The sequence below is a fragment of the Carcharodon carcharias genome, chromosome 23 (assembly GCF_017639515.1).
Source record: "Carcharodon carcharias isolate sCarCar2 chromosome 23, sCarCar2.pri, whole genome shotgun sequence".
In the NCBI taxonomy this organism is placed as follows: Eukaryota; Metazoa; Chordata; class Chondrichthyes; order Lamniformes; family Lamnidae; genus Carcharodon; species Carcharodon carcharias.
The window spans coordinates 13,531,088-13,545,288 of NC_054489.1; the positions used below are offsets into that span (position 1 = coordinate 13,531,088).

Here is a 14,201-nt window from a genome sequence, read left to right on the forward strand (position 1 = left end):
AAAATTCCTATGTGCAAAATGGCCACTTGGGTGAAGTAGCAAGGCTCTACAAGCAGTTGTGGAACCGTATCCCAGGGAGTTTGATGTCTTAGCAAAGGTGGAGAGAAATGTGGGAAAAGCAAAGAAATATTGAGAGGAGTTTGTCAGAATTCTGGTTACTTTTCTTAACCAAAGGCATTAAGTGATATTGGGCAAATGGAGCTAGGGCACAAATCAACCACAGCCCCTGTTAACGGTGGAACAGGTTTGAGGGGCCAAAAGGCCTAGTCCTATGCCACTAGAAGTCCACAACCAATTCATACTGCAGTAATGCTTTGGCATCAATTAAAAAGTAACCTTTAGCCCATTAATGGGAGGATATTTTAAGGAATAATAATTCACAGTGTTCCTTAATGCTTGTGGTTGTAAAAAGAATGTGGAACCAAATGGAAAAGAAAAAACGCATTAAACTGCACTGAAGTGTTTGTACGTTTTGAACGAAAGTATAGAGATCTGGAATGTGCATTCAGATATTACAGGCAACTGAGTTTGAGTAATGAGTATCATAACGTGATGGTCAGGAGGTAAGTACGTACTTAACACAGGGATTCCCAAACCGTGGGCACAAAGTGGAGTCACAATCTGTCTCTCCATCGTGGCAGCAACAGTAACCATGAAGTGGAGACTGAGATGGGACAGTCCTAGGATTGGCTCTGAGGCCCCTTGACATGTGTGTGCATGCTTTTTTCCTTGCCTTGGTCTGGTGGACGTGGCCTAATGAAATCAGCTGTGAAGCACAATTGCTGCCCCCAACAAAGCCTCCAAAACGATAGGTGAAAAATAACATTGCTGTCTGTTCTCCAAATTCCCCCCACCCGGCTCTCACACATCTCTACACTCCCCCGCTTGCTCCCAAATCTCCCTCCCATGCATAGTGCCATCTTTTGACCACATTAGAAGCGGCTATTCATCAGAAGTCTTTCACTGGTTGTAAAGCGCTTTGAGACATCTCAAGGTCATGAATGGTGCTACATAAATGCAAGGTCTTTCTTCTTCTATTAAGGCATTGCGGCATGATATACATTATCCTGGCAAGATGAAATTTTCCAGTCTTCTTGCTCTTCTATCGTGAGTCAGCAGGATGAGCTATACCTGTGCTAAAATCAGGGTTGCAAGTACATGAGTTTAACAGTAACCAGCAACTTGGCATTAACTGGCAATCTCCATGCTGAAGCTGAAAAACTGCTCCACAGATTACAGTGCATAACAAGTTTCCAGTACATTAAAGCTATGTAAGAGACCATTGGGTCAGTGTAATGAGTATTAACAGCAGGCACTGGGGTCAGCAATTCTGTTGGGATTTAGAGTAGTAGTAAAAGAAACAGAGGGAGAAAATAAATTAATTTTGGAAAAAATAGTCTTTGTGCCTAAAAGCCCTCAACTTAAATAAAGTATCCCAAACAACAAAACAACGCAATAAAATAGTTTGACTGAAGATGGGCTCCTATCCAACAATGTCTGATATAACTCAAGCTCCTAATAAAATGTTTTATTGACATGCTTTACAGGACATTGTCACTGTGTACTGTAACAACAGACTAGATGGAGAGTATGAAAGCAGTCGGTGAAATATTGAATGCACATTTGCCATGGCAGATTAAAGAGCCAGCTGCCATGGGGGTTGAATTGTGTAAACTGCTGTAATGAAACAACAGCTGCATGTACAATCTCTTTGGCGGAACAGTTTTTTTTATTAAAAAGATCAACTTTGAAAGCTGGCAGCAGACTCTCGCCCAGTACTCCCAGCACTGACAACAACGGAGTACAAAAGGAAGAGAACACCTGGGATCAGCCTTTTCTTGGGTCTCAGGAATACCTATCAGAGGCAATGAAAACACAGGGCCGCTTTCCATTGGGTCTCCAATGACCTCAAAAGAAACTGCTGCACACTGATAAATGTAGAGAGGGAAGGGCAGCACTCAGAGGCCATGAGTCACCACCACTTGCGCTCCAATCTTCCCATACCATTCTCAGTATCAATACGAAAATTCACTGCGCATATCAATAATTAGATAGAGGGCATGGCGTTGAATTTTTTCACTGTCTAAATTAGAATACCTAGAACTCTGAGAAGCAGAGAACGCTGTAAAAGGGATATTGAAATGATGGTGGAATGGAGTAAAGAGTGGCTAAAGAAACAAAGGCAATCAATCTGAGGTGGTACATTTTGGTGAAGTTAGCTCCTAGTTTGGGCTATGCTTTGTATGTATGCAAACAGTTATGTGTTACAAGCCTCTGAACCTCTTAGTGAGACATACTGAACAAGCCGTTACAACAGGTGATAGGAGGGTTTTGGGAACTGAACAATTTTGAGGGATTAGGACTGCTGCTCTTATGGAGGAGGAATACTAACAGGAAATGGGTGGGCCAAACGTTCTGGAATTTCTGTGTAGATTCTATGTAGAAGTGCAAGAATTAAGAAACAGGCCCTCCTAGGCTGCAGGAACCCCTACTTGAAAGGACCAGTAACGTCATGGGAACCCCTGCTGTGGCAACAGCTGGAATAATTATTTTCAGAATTGTGGTTGTTATTATTATAATTAAACTCATTACTCTGAACAGTAAAAGAACATGCAGATAGATTACAAGTGGAAGCAATAAGGACTGCATATCCTGGTATTATCCTGCTACCAAATAATTAGATTACATGGTTTATTTTTGCTCTTTTTAAGAGACTCTAGGTGCAGAATTTACTGCCCTCCACCATGGCAGGTTTGGTGGCGGGGGGTATTTCATCGGGATCGACATCTTCCTGCCTCCAACCCGATTAAGTCTTGAGTACCAATTAATGCCCACTTAAGGGCCTCATTCCATTGCCAGTGTTAACCCAGCGGTGGCAGCAGGCTCAACATGTGCAAGCCTGATAGGTCACCAACTGCTTAGTTACTGTGTGTTTAGTGTTTTGTAAAGTGTCTACATTGAAGGCACTATACAAATGCAAATTTCTGAGTTACATTGTACATTTTTCACTGCTGCTCAGTCACCAGACAGCAATCCTGAAACAGGAACACACGACCTCCAAATGACAATTGTCTAGTTTCCAATGTCTAACATGCCACCACTTGTTTTTAGCTTGAAGGCCAAATTTTACACACCTCACCTGTGGTTCTTTGGACTTTGGAGTCCTGGATACCAATGGACTTATGAAGCCTGTCCCCTTTATTTTGACAGTATGTCACTAACAGCTACAGGCTGGCTACAAAATCTATTTGTCAACTATTAACAATATGCTATGAAATAGATCCATCATCTTATCACAGTATGTTTTGTGAATACACAAGATAAGGGAACCAGTATCTGAAAAAAAACATATCAACTGTGCCTGCATTCTGATATTATTTATCATCAAGGAGGGCTGTAAATTCTGGATCTCTTTTCTAACAAAGTGGATTGAGCTAGAAGGGAATGATTGACTGTGGGGTAAATTTAGAAATACATTGGATCAGGTCCTTTGATGGCTAAGTAGATGAAGGCACACTGTCTGACATATTAAGTCACACTAGAAGTCCCAAGCTCATGAGCTGATTTCAGCCAAAGTGACAGCTGGATCACTATTATTGGCATCAGTGCCTTTTGGTTGGCAGGAGGAAAAATTAAAGTCAGCCAAATTTCCTGCTCCTGTGCACTATCCAGTGCATGTGGATAGGATCCAGTTCAGCTTTTGATGCCCTTCTGGTGTATCCTGACTTGCACAAGTCCCATTCATGCATCAACCCTATTCTCATGGACTTATTTTGGCTCCCTGTTGATTTTAAAATTCTCACCCTTGTTTTCAAATCCCTCCATGGCTTCACTCCTCCGACCCTACAACACTCTTCTCTCTTCCAATTCTGGCCTCTTGTGCATCCCCAATTTTCATACGTTTTGCTGCCTAGGCCCTGAGCTCTTGAATTTCATCCTTAAATCTCTCCGTTTCACTGCTCCTTAAAGATATTCCTTAAAATCTGCTTTTTTGACCAAGTTTTTGAGCACCTAATATCTCTTTAGGTGACTCAGTGTCAAATTTTGGATTGATAACACTCCTGTGAAACATCTTGGGATGTTTTACCAACTTAAAGGAACTAACTAACACAAGCTGTTCTTAATTTTGAGATGTGCAGGGAAATATCTTTGCCCACAGGTCAGTACATGACCAAGGCTGAAGAGAAAACAGTGGCTTGGTGAAGTCAAGCTTGGGATTTGCAAGGCTGAAGAATGTAAGGAATCCTACAGTTGGAAAAGAACGACACAGATCATAAGAGGCAACTACACTATAGGGCATAGTGTCAGGGTCTTTTATGCTACAGTTTGGATGTTGGGTGCTACCAGTCTCCCTGTGAAGCGGCTGTATCATGGCAACATTTATTAAATGAATCATGACGCACGAAATGTGCGAGGTGCAGATTAACATACAGGTGCAAAATTGGCCTAAAGATGCACAAGATCCTAATCTGTGTTTCTGTCCATTCTGCCAGCACAGGGGCAAAAAACTCCCCTTTTTGTTTCCCCCATTGCAAAAGAGCAGCGTGTAGCACAATGAAAACTTGGATTGAGAATTCAGAATAACACATTGAGGATTATGACAAGGTTATGGAGATTGAATAGGTTTCACCTTTTTGTCTTTTAAAATCATGCACGCTTCAGCCAACAAGAGAGATGCTGCTTTATTGACAAAGACATTTCACTACAGTGCTGTCCCCTTGGTTTCCGATTCCAGTTGCAGGTGGATCAGTTGCTATAACATTGTAACCTCCTGCTGGCAGCCCTTTACGTCTCGACTTGTGCCGCAAATCATTTTTACAATGAGCAATCAGAAGTAAAACCAACAAATTACCAAATTCTGTTCCTGGAGGAAAGGACAGCAGCCCCAATTAGAATGGTGAGCAGAGCTCAATTTACCCATAAAAGCAGCAAAATCAAAATGCAAGCAGTTCTGTTATACCGTAATATGAGTTACAGCTTCATTGCTCAAGGAGCTTGTACAATGATAAGAGTGCAATTGACAGAAGTAGTACTCCTCCCATCAAAAACACTCTCAACACAAAGTGCCCGACTGCTGATGATCACAGTAACATCAGAGACCCACTTTCTTTGGGCTCCTTGCACCACTAATTGAATCAGGACACGATTATTCCCAACGTCAGCTAGAACGTAACCATGGAAGTGGTGACGGGAGTAATAATCTTGCCTCGCTATGATATCCTACTCCTCACTTTACGTACATACAGTTGGGAAAATCATGCATCCTAGAAAGGGGTACAGTGGTTGTGTTACTGGACTTGTGACCTAAAGGTTGGACTAAAAATCCAAAGTTCAAATCTCAATGGGATCGCAATTCAGTTTTAAAAAAAATCAGAAAATAAAAAAGTTGGTATCATTGAAAATTGGACTGTTATACAAAGTACAACTGGTTCACAATTGTCCTTTAGGGAATAAAACCTGGCGTCCTTATCGATGTTGGTCCATATAGGAATCCAGTTCCAGCTGTAGTGGACTCTTAAACTGCTCTGCTCTTAAACTTCTAACTCTGAAATGGTTAAACAAACCACTCAGTTTTATTGAAGCACTGCAAAGAATAAAAAACTACAGCTGTTCAAGAAGGTCTTTTCACCATCTTCTCAGGGCAACTCAGAATGGGCAAAAAATGCCAGCTTTGCCAAGATTAGCCCACATCCCAAGAATGAGTTCTTAAAAGTGTGAAATATGCAGAACTCTTAACAACTATTTCTCCACTGGGTCTAAGTTTGACTGCAGGCACATTTTAGAGAGAGTCACACAAGAGTTTGCAGGTTTATTTAAGACCGAGATAGATAGGTTCTTGATTGGTAAGGGGATCAAAGGATACGGGGAGAAGGCGGGAGAATGGGGTTGAGAAACTTATCAGCCACGACTGAATGGCGGAGCAGACTCAATGGGCCGAATGGCCTAATTTCTGCTCCTATGTCTTATGGTTTATGTTTAGGAGATGACTCTCCCAGGACCCCAATTGTAATATGGAAGTCCTTTAGGATGAGAGAGGTATCATCACATGGGCTGCAACAGAGGTAGTAAAGCACCTTGCTACCAGCCAACAGTGGAAATTTGACAATATTCTCTAGTTGCCTTCATGTTGCACCAGCGCCATAGGGTTCCCCAAGTGGGGATGGTGTACAGCTGGCTGAAGATTAAATGTAAAACTGCTGGGACTTGCTAAGCCCTGGAAGATATGCTAAAAGGGAGTCTTCCCAACTTTATTTTTGGCTTACAGCCACTTGCGCTAATGAAGCCCAACAGTACTTATGCAGGTCTTGTGAAATAGAAGAGCACCTTCTGATAGGATAATATCCCACAGTTGGCTTGCAGCAGAGCATTCAGACACAAATATACATCAAGTACAGAATCAGCTACATCTATATTCCACTTGGTTGTTGCAAAGGATGGTTTGGTACATTTAAGCTGTATATTGGAGATTTCTGAAACCTTTCATTTCCTATTGAATGCATCAACGCATTACCTCTTTCCCTTTGCAAGTTGAAATCTTTGGCAAATGGTCAAGGGACCATTACTCGAGGGAGCGAGACTCCTTTCAATCTGCATTTGAGATTACTCGGCGAATCTAAGATCTCTTTTAGTTGTCCAAATGGACTTCAGAGTTAAATGCTAATTCTGGAGGAGTTCATGCCCGTTTGGAATAGGAAACAGCCTAAATTTAGCAACTCTATTTTGCAGGCAGGCTGGGCAGTTTGGCACATCTGCACATGATACCAGTGGGTTCCATATCCTTTTTCAGTACCCAAAGGTGTTACTCCTCGGTTTTTGGTTGCATTTTACACCAGCAGCCTTCATCTTTGTCCATATGGTATGCAGGGGTCAGATGAATCAGGAGACCTTCTGTTGGATCTGCTCCTGCCTGTGAGAAAAATAAAACTGCCATTCATAGGCCCAGGGTGTGTAAGATCTCCACAGAGGATTCCTTCTACTGCTTCCTCTCTCATAACTTCTACTGCTGGCTTCTACTTCTAGGGTCACGCTGGAACGAGGCAACATCGTGCCCGCCGAATCACTCAAAGTTTTCTGAAACCAATGGGCACCCAAAACTTGTTCTATTTCATAAACACATCAGAATGAAACAACCATCTAACTGAACACGCATGCAATTTTAGTTTCTAGATCACTTATCCGGGTTCTCTCACCTGAGGGGGCTTGGGAAGACTCATATCACTGATCTAGACAAAATACAATCTGCTATAGAGTTCACCAAGAACAACTTTCAGACCTTGATCATAACCCTAAACCAACTTACTATTGGGCTTACTAAAGCAATATATTATTTTATTCTTTCACGGGGTGTAGGCCAGCATTTATTGTCCATCCCTAATTACCATTGAGAAGCCTTCTTGAACCACTACAGTCCCTGTGGTGTAGTTATACCCACAGTGCTGCTAGAAAGCGAGTTCCAGGGTTTTGACCCAGCGACAGTGAAGGAACTACGATATTCCAAGTCAGGATAGTGTGTGGCTTGAGGGAAATGCAGTGGTGGTGTTCTCATGCATCTGCTGCCCTTGTCCTTCTAGGTGGTAGAGGCTGCGGGTTTGAATGGTGCGGCAGCGCATCATGTAGATGGTACAGATTGCTGCCACTGAGTGTCAGTGGTGGATGGAGTAAGAATTTAAGGTGGTGGATGGGGTGCCAATAAAGCAGGCTGCTTTGTCCTGGATGGTGTCGAGCTTCTTGAGCATTGTTGGAGCTGCCCTCACCAATGCAAGTGGAGAGTATTCCATCACACTCCCGACTTCAGCCTTGTAGAAGCTCTGGGGAGTCAGCAGGTGAGTTCTCCAAAGAATTCTAGCCTCTGACCTGCTCCTGTAGCCACAGTATTTAAATGGCTGGTTCAGTTCAATTTCTGGTCAATGGTAGACGCCAGGATATTGATAGTGGGGGATTCAGTGATGGTAATGTCACTGAATGTCAAGGGGCGATTGTTAAATTCTCTCTTGTTGGAGATAGTCATTGCCTGGCACTTGTGTGGCACAAATGTTACTTACCACTTGTCAGTCCATTTATTTGCATCAACACCATTTCAATATGGGGTCTGAAAGGCTGGAATCAGACAGCCTACTCCTAGCTAAATCCAAATCCTTTATCCTCTCAGATTTAATAACTGGTTACAGAAGCCTGCTGCTAGGGTAAAGGAACCAGATTTAACAGCATAAATATTGGGAGCTGACTCATGGATTTTTTCCATTTCAGGAATGCAACAGGAAGAGTGAACATATTGTTTGTGGCATTTGACTACCAACCCAGAGGTCGTCAATTCAAACCACACCATAACACGCCATTGAATTTGATGAATCTGGTAATTTTGTAGGCTATCACAAGAAATAATGACCATGAAAGCTACAGGCTTATTGTGGGGTTTCACTGATGCTTTTCAGGGAAGGGCACTTGTCAGCCCCACTCAGCCTGGCAAATACCCGAGTCTAATCTCATATTATGTGGCTCTGAATGCTCTATTGGCAATAAATGTGGTCCTGTGAGCATCACCCACGTCACGAGAACAAATTCAAAAAGTATTTTCTCGTACTTATTCTTACGTCATTCAGAATAAGAATTAAGCACTTCAGATTATAGAATTAATACATGCCTGGTTTGCCTTTTTTAACTTTCTCCTAAATTGGTACAAGGTCCCCTTCACTGTAGAATTAGAATAGGATTTCTTCATAAAACTGTCAGCATTCCACTGAATATTGTGTAAAGCCCTCTGCTAAATCCTAAATTTCCTGTGCAGTTTCCTGTCAAAATACAAACAGACTGAAAAATTCCAGAGGCAATCATAACAATAAAGGGACCATTTAGAGAACACATCTCTTCTTGTTTAAACCATTATTTTAAAGAACAAGAAGTTCCAGTATCCAGAAGGGGGTAGATGGAAGCTGATAGCAATGTTGGCCAGAATTTGAATCTTCTGTGCACAGCTGATACTTTTCATACGATAGCAGTAACATTTAGTTCAGCCATTGTGTTCAGACCTGGCCCCAGAGGTGCTCAAGATGTTAATGAACACCTCAGGGATGGCAATAAGCACAATTTCAGAGCAGAATGACATTTCTGCTCTTCTCATCAAGCATACGCCTTCAGCAGCCTCATGGCAGTCGCTCTGTGATATACTGAGTTCCGACAGTGAGGTCTCTGAAGTTGTCAGAACTTTGATGCCTCAGTGATCCAATGTCACATCAGCAGATCTCTTGTACACCTGGTTCAGCTGACTGAATTTCGAGTTGTCCGAGTGCCTGTGACAAAATTAACTCTCAAGATCTTTAAAATAAATTCTGCATGTTATTCGTTTTTTAGAAGATCTTTTAAAATGTGCCCCACTTGCAATATAACAAACATTTTCCCTGGTTTCTGCTGATAAGAAATAGCTTGTGAACTCTTAGAATTACAGAATAACAAGACAAAATGAAAGCTGTTTGCAAACGAAGCAGTACAAGTGGCTGTTTTAGCACTAACTTAGCAAACAGGAACTGGGGAAGATTATACTTAAGGCATGGAAGTTAATGGATTCAGCATTTAAAATTCAATGGGGCTAATTTTTTCATTCTTTTTAGGTAGAAGATATGTCAAAGATTTAGAAGATGCACCTGCCTCCCTAAGGGGACCAAAATCTCTACATTCAGCTCAAAAATCCTATAAGAGCTCAATTAGCAACAGAAGAGATTAACTAATCTATTTATACGTTGGAAGACTCTGAAAACCGTACAGATATCTCATTTACTTTACAGCGATTGCCACCTCTGACTTCAAGAATTCCAATGGAAGCAACTCTGCAAAGTAAACAAAGCAACAAAGTCCCATTTGTGTCATGAAGACTCCCCTTGGGACCAGGGATTTGCTCCTGCTGCCAGCACTGAGCAGCCAACACAAATAAAGGCTGCCAGAGACTGCGATGCTCAGTTTGCCAAGTTTGGTCTGGCTGTAGACAGGACCCACCAGCACATGTAAGTAGTGTGGTTTGACCATCCCTGGACTGAACTAGCCACGCAGCATCAGAAAAGATCCCAGTCATGCTGATAATGAAACACAACTTTGGAGAAATTGTGCATGCAAAAGATTTCAGTTATACACACAGCTATATTCATGGGTTCAGACAAACTGAATGTGCACAAATTTGATGTGCATACAGTTATCCACCTCACAGAAGAAATTAGGCAAACATGGCAGCAAGTTATTGCAGTGCCTTGTGCCTTGATATTGTGATTGAAGGTAGCTTGTATATGCTATGAAACTAATTGCATTTATTTTTGGATGTGAGACTTCAATTTGCGGTAATATCTTTGTTCAGTTGTATCCAGTCCCTAATCAGTTCTTCAATAACCAAATTTCACATTGACAAGACAAAAAGTGAAGCAGTCAGATTAGCCTGATAAGCAGCAGAATGTGAGTTATGACCCATTCCTTCAATCATCCCCCTCCACCGACAATCTTCCCAATGGCAGACTGGGGATGGGAGAGAGCAGTATTGACTGCATGTCCACTCAAGTTATGGGGAGATGGTGAGGGTCAGCTGAGGAGGGGAAAGGGTCAGAACTGTTCAGGTTGAATTTCTGCTGTCTTTGCCAATGTTGGTCAGCATGAGAAATGACTCAACTAGGTTTTTAAAAAAACATTAGGTTTCCTGGTGTCTGTGGAGCCATAACTCAGCATGTACCTGCTTTCAGAAGAGGGGGTGGGGAGGAGATTAGAAGTACTGGGGGTGGGAGGTAGAAAATTGAAGGTGGTAGTGGCTAAACTTATAAAATAAATGAAGCTAGTGACATTCTGGAGTCATTTTGCTCGGATCAATACAGTTGACATCAGTTAATGACTTTGTGGTTAACTGGAAGAGTCTTTTGTCAGGGAAATGCATTTGGACAAAAAACGATTCTTGGCGAATTTAAATCAGTGCTGACAGCGAGGGCAGGGGAAAGTTGCAGTTCTGATAAAGAGAATGATTTCATCAGCGGTTTCTCCATAATGTTTTATACAGCTTTATGGCACAAAGGGTTAATTAAAATGGTCTGGAAAAGATCCCAAGAAGGCTGAGGCACTGAAGGGAGTTTGATATTTTGATAGTCCTTCCATACAGGAAGCCCAAACGGATGTTGCAATTTTAACGTCTAGGTGTTGAAGTCTGGTTTTATTCTTTAATATCCTGTTGTACAGTTTCACTTTGATTTTAATTTCTAAAAACATTTAAACTCTCCTCCCAACAAAAGGATTACCAGGCCATGCTTGGAAATGAAAGAGGTCTGTTTTATATGAAGACATTTCCTGGGCAGCCCAGAGGAGTACAAACAAAGCTGTATGCCCCCAATGACACAGACCCATTTAATCCAATTAAACTGTGCTGGACAGATGTTAACTACAACAATATCTCATTTATGTTGGCAGAAGCTACAAGACAAAAAAAAAAGAGCAATTTTGATTTTTTTCATTGAGGCAAAAGTGAGAGCATGTTGCCAAAGCTGGAGGGGAAGGAAGCTAGGACAGTGAAACAGGAGGGTAGGAAAACAGACAGACAGGCAAACAGACCTGATATTTTGAAGTTATATCACTGGATACAGTTTTTAATGAAAACTACTTTAAAAGCTGGCCCCAATAGCATTACTTTTGTGTTCATGTGGTCCTGGGCCACATAAACTATGTTTGATTCTCAATCTGTACTGAGCCAGCTAAGCCCAGTCATCGTACCAGAACTGGTCTGAGTACCCTTGAACTAGTGATAAGGAAATAAAAATGACTAGGGTCCCTCAGATGACTATCAGCCAATCCCTGTTGAAAAAAAGGGGTCAGGAGCAGGCAGAAGTTCACCCGTCTGTGAACGAAGAGTTTGCCGACACTCTGACTATAGTGGCTCAGACACAGGTTACAACTGCTTGGACACGGAGCTGGAGGGTGGGGAGTACTTAAAGAATTGTTATCACAGTACAAATCATCCCCCTTTGGAAGAGGGAGGGAGAGTAGAGGAAAACCAAGCTTTATATTTTGGTTATTTCCCCAGATATATGTTGCAGATCTGCTCTTATGTTGAAAAACTTGTGTGGACTTACAGTATAGATTCCTGGTGTGAACCACAAAGGACCTTTCCTGTTTTTCCTATACAGCTGGTCAGTGCTCTTACAAGTCACAAAATATATCATTTTTTTTTAGAAGCCAGGGAATCTTGTTCTCATTGAATGTCCACTTAATGAAGCACCCTTATTGCTCCCTCCCTTCTGATGAAGGGGTATGTAATCAAAGTGTCACTTTCTCTTTAAAGATCCCAACCAAACTGCTGCATTTTCTGTTCTTTAAAATTTACAGTTTTTTTTATTATTGGAGTTACCTTTACAGCTGCCCAGCTGAGACCAGATAATTTAGCACAACCTGGGAATTGAATCTGGGACCCTACTTGTATGCACAGCTCAGCTACTCACTGGATAAACTCACCGAGTCAAAAGGGTGACCCAATATTACTTCATTTGGAAGTTCATTTTGAGCTGCAATTTCAAATTGATTTTGCAAGTTTTCTCTTGGGAAGATGAGTGCAATTTTTACATCAGAGGAAAATAATAATGGGCAGAAAAGCATATTTGTTAAAGTTCCTCTGCTCTTCCACTGTCTACAGTACATCAGCTCCATTCCTACCTGAGTGATTACATTCTATCAATAAATCATCTGAAACCTTAGTCTCATATTAAACACACTGCGATGGGACATCAATAATTGATTTCATGTCAGAATTAATGCATGACTGGACAAATGTATAAAAATGTGGTATTGTGCAATCACTCACTTTGAATTCTCAGCCTGAATTGCTCAGTCATGTCAAGCAGTCCCATTTTTAAAAGATGTTCTCCCTTCGCATTCTGACCTCTGAACCACTGAGGATTATTCCATAAAATGAAGCCCCAAGATCCACTTGAGCAATTGGAACTAAGCTCCTGGACAACTTCCAAATAAGTGGGGCCAGCCCTAATCAAGGTATTTGACATCAGAAGACACTGGTTGATCTGTATGGAGAGACCTCTGAAGAAAATAACTGGTTCGAAGTGGCAAAATGCAGTAAAATCTTTGCTTTCTGGCATGCTCGGGAAATGTGTACTGCCAGTTAACCAAAACTGCCAGTTAATGGGGAGTTACATCACTTCCCACACAAAACAAGGTGCAGTAAAACTGACTCAATAATTAATATTTTCATTGTAAAATCTAAGAACAAATTTTGCAGATTTACAATCTATTATTATTATTAGTTCTTTTTTTAAAGAATGCATTATCTGAACACTGAAAGTGATCGGGCTTTTAAAAAACCGAGCTGTCAGGAATACCGGTTACTGGAGAATTCTGCTTGGTAAAAGGGCCAGATAACACAAAGTTACTGTGTATCAGTTTGATTTTCCAGACTGCCCTCAGTCCACATCCTCACTTCTCATCAGTGATCATGAGATAGCATCAGGTACATGATTTTTTTTTAACTCTCCTTCCGTATTCCAACAAGGTCAACTGTTATGCCCCAATTTAGATTAGTCAAGCAAACAGAGGTTAGGAATCAAATTTGTGACCTTCTGGTCTGCATCTCTTAGTGACACCCACACTAACACTGCAAGCCACTGAGGATCATAAATACTTAATCACATTCTAAAAGTTGACAATTAATGCTACATACTGATAATATTGATAGTGAAATCGACACAGATTTCTTGAACATCTCTTTGCTGGAACATTTTTCAATTATTAGACAGTGCTCAGATTTGAATGGCTCAGTATTTCTACACTTGCATATTATGAAGGCAAATTGCAAAGCACCATTTTTTTGCAAAAACATCACAATGAAAATGATAGGTGTCTGATCTCCATTTCGCTGTGTCACCAATTAAATAGCCTCACCAGTAATGATAATGAGTCAGAGAAGTCTCGTTGCCCCCTAGATGCATGATTTGCTTTTTGCTGCTAAATTTGATACGGAAGTGTTTAGCAGGGTAGAAATTCATCTCAGGCAATAGTGCAGAATAAAAACAGAATTACCTGGAAAAACTCAGCAGGTCTGGCAGCATCGGCGGAGAAGAAAAGAGTTGACGTTTCGAGTCCTCATGACCCTTCGACAGAACTTGCGTTCGAGTCCAAGAAAGAGTTGAAATACCTATTTCAACTCTTTCTTGGACTCGAACGCAAGTTCTGTCGAAGGG

General features: G+C 41.4%; 1 protein-coding gene across 13 annotated transcripts in view; it reads right to left on the reverse strand.

Moving 5' to 3' along the window:
* raraa (retinoic acid receptor, alpha a) overlaps positions 1-14,201 on the reverse strand; it is a 533,901-nt gene that overhangs the window by 92,221 nt on the left and 427,479 nt on the right. The gene's annotated exons all lie outside the window — the stretch shown is intronic.